This window comes from Salvelinus sp. IW2-2015, unplaced genomic scaffold, assembly GCF_002910315.2.
Source record: "Salvelinus sp. IW2-2015 unplaced genomic scaffold, ASM291031v2 Un_scaffold3024, whole genome shotgun sequence".
In the NCBI taxonomy this organism is placed as follows: Eukaryota; Metazoa; Chordata; class Actinopteri; order Salmoniformes; family Salmonidae; genus Salvelinus; species Salvelinus sp. IW2-2015.
Window position 1 is genome coordinate 37,049 of NW_019944316.1, and position 7,178 is coordinate 44,226.

Below are 7,178 nucleotides of genomic sequence, written 5' to 3' on the forward strand. Positions count from 1 at the left end.
CCTTGGCCGCAATACCCTAAGATGCAGTGCACCCCTAAAAACGAAAAACATTTGTCATAAGAAATTAGCTCCTGGATACAGAAAATACCGAGCTTTGAAGCAAGCTTCCAGGAAATGGAACGGAAATGGCGCCACACAAACTGGAAGTCTTCGACTAGCTTGAAAGACAGTACCGTGCAGTACCGAAGAGCCTCACTGCTGCTCGCTCATCCTACTTTTCAACTTAATCGAGGAAAATAAGAACAATCCAAAATGTCTTTTTGATACTGTGCGAAACTAACTAAAAAGCAGCATTCCCCAAGAGAGGATGGCTTTCACTTCAGCAGTAATAAATTCATGAACTTCTTTAGGAAAAGATCATGCCATTAGAAAGCAAATTACGGACTCCTCTTTGAATCTGCGTATTCCTCCAGGGCTTAGCTGTCCTGGATCTGCACAGCTCTGCGAGGCTGGATCGAGAGACACTTAAGTGTTTTATTATACTATATCTCTTGACACAATGATGAAATAATCATGGCTCTAAACCTTCAGCTGCATACTGGATCCTATTCCTACTAAACTGCTGAAGGAGCTGCTTCCTGTGCTTGCCTCTATGTGAACATAATAAACAGCTCTCTATCCACGGATGTGTACCAAACTCACTAAAAGTGGCAGTGATAAAGCCTCTCTTGAAAAAGCCAACCTTGACCCGGAAAATATAAAAACTATCGGCCTATATCGAAATCTTCCATTCCTCCAAAGATTTTAAGAAAAGCTGTTGCGCAGCAACTCACTGCCTTTCTGAGACAACAATGATACGAAATGCTTCAGTCTGGTTTTAGACCCATCATAGCACTGAGACTGCACTTGTGAAGGTGGTAAATGACCTTTTAATGGCGTCAGACCGAGCTCTGCATCTGTCTCGTGCTACTAGACCTTAGTGCTGCCTTTGACACCATCGATCACCACAATTCTTTTGGAGAGACTGGAACCAAATTGGTCTACACGGACAAGTTCTGGCCTGGTTCTAGACTACCTGTCGCGAAAGAATCAGTTTGTCTCTGTGAATGGTCTGTCCTCTGACCAAATCAACTGTACATTTCGTGTTCCTCAAGGTTCCGTTTTAGGACCACATATGTTTCACTATATATTTTACCTCTTTGGGATGTTATTCGAAACATAATGTTAACTTTCACTGCTATGCGGATGACACACAGCTGTACATTTCAATGAAACATGGTGAAGCCCAAAATTGCCCTCGCTAGAAGCCTGTGTTCAGACATAAGGAAGTGGATGCTGAAAACTTTCTACTTTTAAACTCGCGACAAAACAGAGATGCTTGTTCTAGGTCCCAAGAAAACAAAGAGATCTTCTGTTAAAATCTGACAATTCATCTTGATGGTTGTAAAGTCGTCTCAAATAAAACTGTGAAGGACCTCGGCGTTACTCTTACCCTGACTCTCTTTTTTGACGAACATATCAAGACTGTTTCAAGGACAGCTTTTTTCCATCTACGTAACATTCTAAAATCAGAAAATTTCTGTCAAAATGATGCAGAAAAATTAATCCATGCATTTGTTACTTCTAGTTAGACTGACTGACATGCTCTACTTTCCGGCTACCCGGGATAAAGCACAAAATAAACTTCAGTTAGTGCTAAATACGGCTGCTAAATCCTGACTTAGAACCAAGAATATTGTTGATCAATTACTTCCAGTGCTAGCTTCCCTACACTGGCTCCTGTGAGGCAAGGCTGATTTCAAGGTTTTACTGTTAACCTATAAAAGCGTTACATGTGGCTTGCTCCTAACCTATCTTTCCGATTGGTCCTGCCGTACATACCAATACGTACGCTACGGTCACAAGCACGCAGCCTCCTAATTGTCCCTAGAAATTTCTAAGCAAAACACGGGAGCAGGCTTTCTCCTATAGATCTCCATTTTTATGGAACAGTCTGCCTACCCATGTTGAGAGACGCAGACTCGGTCTCAACCTTAAGTCTTTACTGAAGACTTATCTCTTCAGTATGTCATATGATTGAGTTAGCCTGGCCCAGGAGTGTGAAGGTGAACGGAGCTCTGGAGCAACGAACCGCCCTTGCTGTCTCTGCCAGGCCTGTTCCCCTCTCTCCACTGGATTCTCTGCCTCTAACCCTGTACAGGGCTGAGCACTGGCTTGCTGGTGCTCTTTCATGCCGTCCCTAGGAGGGGTGCGTCACTTGAGTGGTGAGTTACTGACGTATCTTCCTGTCTGGGTTGCGCCCCCCTTGGTTGTGCTGTGGTGAACCTTTGTGGGCTATACTTGGCCTTGTCTCAGATTGTAAGTTGGTGGTTGAGATTACCCTCTAGTGCGTGCGGCTGTGCTTTGGCAAAGTGGTGGGTTATATCCTCCTATTTGCCCTGTCCGGTTGTCTTCGGATGGGCCACAGTGTCTCCTGACCGCTCCTTCTCAGCCTCCAGTATTTATGCTGCAGTAGTTTGTGTCGGGGGCTAGGGTCAGTTGGGTTACCTGGAGTACTCTCCTGTCTTATCCAGTGTCCTGTTGAATTTTAAGTATGCTCTCTCTAATTCTCTCGTTCTCTCTTTCTCTCTGAAAACCTAGCCCTAGACCATACGTCAGGACTACCGGCATGATGACACCTTGCTGTCCCCAGTCCGCCTGCCTGTCTGCTATTCCAGTCAACTGTTCTGCCTTGGTTACGGAACCCCACCCTGTCCCAGACCTGCTGTTTTCAACTCTTAATGATCGGCTATGAAAAGCCAACTGAGATTTATTCCTGATTATATTTGACCATGCTTGTTCATTTATGAAACATTTTGAAATCTTGGCTCTCTCTAATTTTCTCCTTCTCTCTTTCTTTCTCTCGGAGGACCTCAGCCCTAGGACCATACGTCGGACTACCGGCCGTGGCGTGACTCCTTGCCTGTCCCCAGTCCGCCTGGCCTTGCTGCTATTCCATTTCAACTGTCTTGCCGCGTTCATGCGTATGAACCCCTACCTGTCCCAGACCTGCTGTTTTCAACTCTTAATGATCGGCTATGAAAAACCAACTGAGATTTATTCCTGATTATTATTTACCATGCTTGTCATTTATGGAATTTTGAAAATCTTGGCTCTCTCTAATTTCTCCTTCTCTCTTTCTTCTCTCGGAGGACCTGGCCCTAGGACCATGCGTCGGGACTGCCGCCCGTGTGACTCCTTGCTGTCCCCAGTCCGCCTGCCTTGCCTATTCCAGTTTCAAGCTGTTCTGCCTGCGTTATGGAACCGCCTACCTGTCCCAGACCTGTGTTTTTCAACTCTTAATGATCCGTCATTATGAAAAGACCAACTGAGATTTATTCCTGATATTATTTGACCATGCTTGTCATTTATGGAAATTTTGAAATTCTTGGGCTCTCTCTAATTTTCTCCTTCTCTCTTCTTTCTCTCGAAGACCTGGGCCCTAACCATGCGTCGGACTGCGCCCGTGTGACTCCTTGCTGTGTCCCCAGTCCCCTGGCCTTGCTGCTATTCCAGTTTCAGCTGTTCTGCTGCGGTTATGGAACCGCCTAACCTGTCCAGACCTGTGTTGTTCAACTCTGATGATCGCTATGAAAAGCCAACTGAAAAATTATTCATGATATTATTATTTGACCATGCTTGTCACTTATGAACATTTTTGAACATCCTGCATAGTTCGTTATAATCTCCACGCCGCACAGCCAGAAGAGACTGCCACCCCTCATAGCCTGGTTCCTCTCTAGGTTTCTTCCTAGGTTTTGGCCTTTCTAGGAGTTTTTCCTAGCCACCGTGCTTCTACACCTGCTTACTAGCGTTGTTTGGTTTTAGGCTGGTTCTGTACAGCACTTCGAGATATTAGCTGATGTACGAAGGCTATATAAAATAAAATTGATTGATTGATTGATTGATTCAGACCCTGCCAGTTTCCCAGAGTGTGACATTGGGTTTGATTCAGAACCCTGTCAGTGTGCCAGTGACATTGGTTGATCAGGACCCTGCCAGTTGTGCCAGTGATATTGGTTTGATTTCAGACCCTGCCAGTGTACCAGGTGACATTGGTGTGTATCAGACCCTGCCTATGTACCAGGTGACATTGGGTTTGATTCAGACCCTGCCAGTGTGCCAGGGGATATTGGTTTGATCAGACCCTGCCAGTGTGCCGGTGGACATTGGGTTTGATTCAGACCCTGCCAGCATGGCCAGAAATGTAACTTATAACCACCAGAAACCACCCCAGCCCTTTCATACATGACTAAAAAACAACTATATTAGATTACTGCCATGGTCTAGTATTCACCGTCTCAGACACCATTCTACAATGCTGCTGAGGTACGAGTAAAACTTGACAAATTATTTCCTAACCATTCACAATGCTGGCTGAGGTATGAGTAAAACATACATATTACTTCCTAACCATTCACAATGCTGGCTGAGTACGAGTAAAAATGACATATTATTTCCTAACCATTCACAATACTGGCTGAGTATGAGTAAAACATGACATATTACCTTCCCTAACCATTCACATGCTGGCTGAGGTACGAGTAAAAACATGAAATATTATTTCCTAATTGTCAAAAAATCCCCACTCCTTAAATCAACTAGTCTCTCACTGTTTAACCAGAATAACCAGAAATAACATGAGTGTGTCCTTCAAACTGTTAGACTGTTAGTCCATAATCAACTAGTCTCTCACTCGTTTAACCAGAATAACATGAGTTGTGCCCTTCAATTTGTTAGAATGTTAGCCGTAATCAACTAGTCTCTCACTGTTTAACCAGAATAACATGAGTTGTCCTTTAGACTTTAGTCCATAATCATATTCAGCTACTTAGATGTCATGTTATGCTCACATAAGAAATCCTGAATGTATTGAAATGCCTGGAGCGGATGTGTTAGTTCATAACCCATCATTTATACCTGTTATTTCATAAACCCATCATTTATACCTGTAATTCATGGACCCATCATTATACCTGTTATCAAACCCATACATATACCTGTAGTTCATAACCCATCATTATACCTGTTAGTTCATAACCCATCATTTATAGCTGTTAATTCATTAACCCATCATATACCTTATTATTCATAACCATCATTTATACCTCAGTTCATAATCCATCATTCTATACCTTCCATTCAATAACCCATCATTCTATACCTTCTTGCTCGAAAGGCGCTCAGAGGCTGGCACGGTCCCTGACCTTTACTTCTTACAGGCAGGAACTAATGAGGGATCCATCATAAACCCGCAGGAAGAGAAGCGCTGCTGCGTTGGAGGAACTAATGGGATTCCATCATAAACCTCAGGAAGAGTAGCTGCTGCCTTGACAGGAACTCATGGGATCCAAAATAAACCCCAGGAAGAGTAGCTCTGCCTTGGCAGAACTCAATGGCGGATCCATAATAAACCCCAGGAAGAGTTGCTGCTGCCTTGGCAGGAACTAATGGGGATCCATAATAAACCCCAGGAAGAGTAGCTGCTGCCTTGGCAGGAACTAATGGGGATCCATAATAAATATAAATACTTGTATCAATATATTTGTGTCTCTTTACTCTCAGATTCGAAAATGCTAATTAGCACCAAAATAGATGACATGCAAGACTACAAATCCCTGCCAGCTCCTGCATGTCATCTCTAGCCGACACCTTTCACAGAACAGTTCACAGAATTGTCAATTGAAATACATTTTGACAATTTAATCATTGCTACATTAAGTCCTGATTGGTGGAGTGCTGCAGAGATGGTTGTCCTTCTGGAAGGTTCTCCCTTCTCCGCAGAGGAAACCTGGAGCTCTGTCAGAGTGAACATCGGGTTCTTGCTCACCTCCCTGACCAAGGCCCTTCTCCCCTGATTCCTCAGTTTGGCCGGGCGGCCAGCTCTTGGAAGAGTCTTTGTGGTTCCAAACTTCTTCCATTTAAGAATGATGGAGGCCACTGTGTTCTTGGGGACCTTCAATGCTGAAGAAATTTTTTGGTACCTTTCTCCAGATCTGTGCCTCGACACTATCCTGTCTCAGAGCTCTATGGACAAATCCTTTGACCTCATGGCTTGGTTTTTGCTCTGACATGCATTGTAATCTGTGGGACCTTATATAGACAGGTGTGTGCCTTTCCAAATCATGTCTAATKAATTTAATTTACCACAAGTGGACTCCAATCAAGTTGTAGAAACATCTCAAGGATGATCAATGGAATCAGGATGCATCTGAGCTAAATTTCGAGTCTCATAGCAAAGGGTCTGAATACTTAAGTAAATACATTTGCAAAAATGTTTGTCATTGTGGGGTATTGTGGTGTCATTATGAGGTATTGTGTGTAGATTGATGAGGGTGAAAAATTATTCAATTTTAGAATACGGCTGTAACGTAACAAAATGTGGAAAAAGTGAAGGGGTCTGAATACTTAACGAATGCACTGTACACCACTGGCAGAGTTTTCTGTATATGGTGTGAAATTGTTAGATATCACTTGTTAGATATTACTGCACTGTCGGAGATAGAAACACAAGCATTTCACTACACCCGCAGTAACATCTGCTAAACACGTGATTTGATTTTGATTTGAAATAAACGTCCTATTTATCAAAGGTGCTTTTGGATGGGGTCAAAATTACTCCAAAGTATTTGAATTTGTTAAAAGTCCAAATTGATACAGAAACACTAAACCATGATTTAGATTTATTAAGAACAAGTTGTTTGACAAAGTCATGAAAAATGTCAGAAGTATGGTTCAATGAAAATATGTAGTGGGTGTAAAGTTTGTTTTAAATTCTCACTTATTAAACACGAATCAATCAACACATGCTTCTCTTTGAACGACTTAATATAATATTAAACTTTTATGAAATAAATGAAAAATAAACTTTTGGTTCCTCAACTGCGTTGCCCACTCCAGTCAGCAGATGGCGATGTGCGTCTTTTAGGTTCAGGCGATGCTGCCAGTGTGACGTATAATCTAGTGGACGGGACGCCCCTTCAACAACAACAGCTAGTCAGACACCTCGGTAGCTTTCTAGCAAACATAGCTACAACAGTCACGCTCTTTACACTGTTTTGGTTTATAGGGTTAGGTAGGTGGATTGGGTGGGCTATTTACAGATGGACTATTTACAGCTGCAGCGATCGGTTAGCTGCTCAGATAGCTGATGTTTAAAGTTGGTGAGGGAAATAAAAGTCTCCAACTTCAGCGATTTT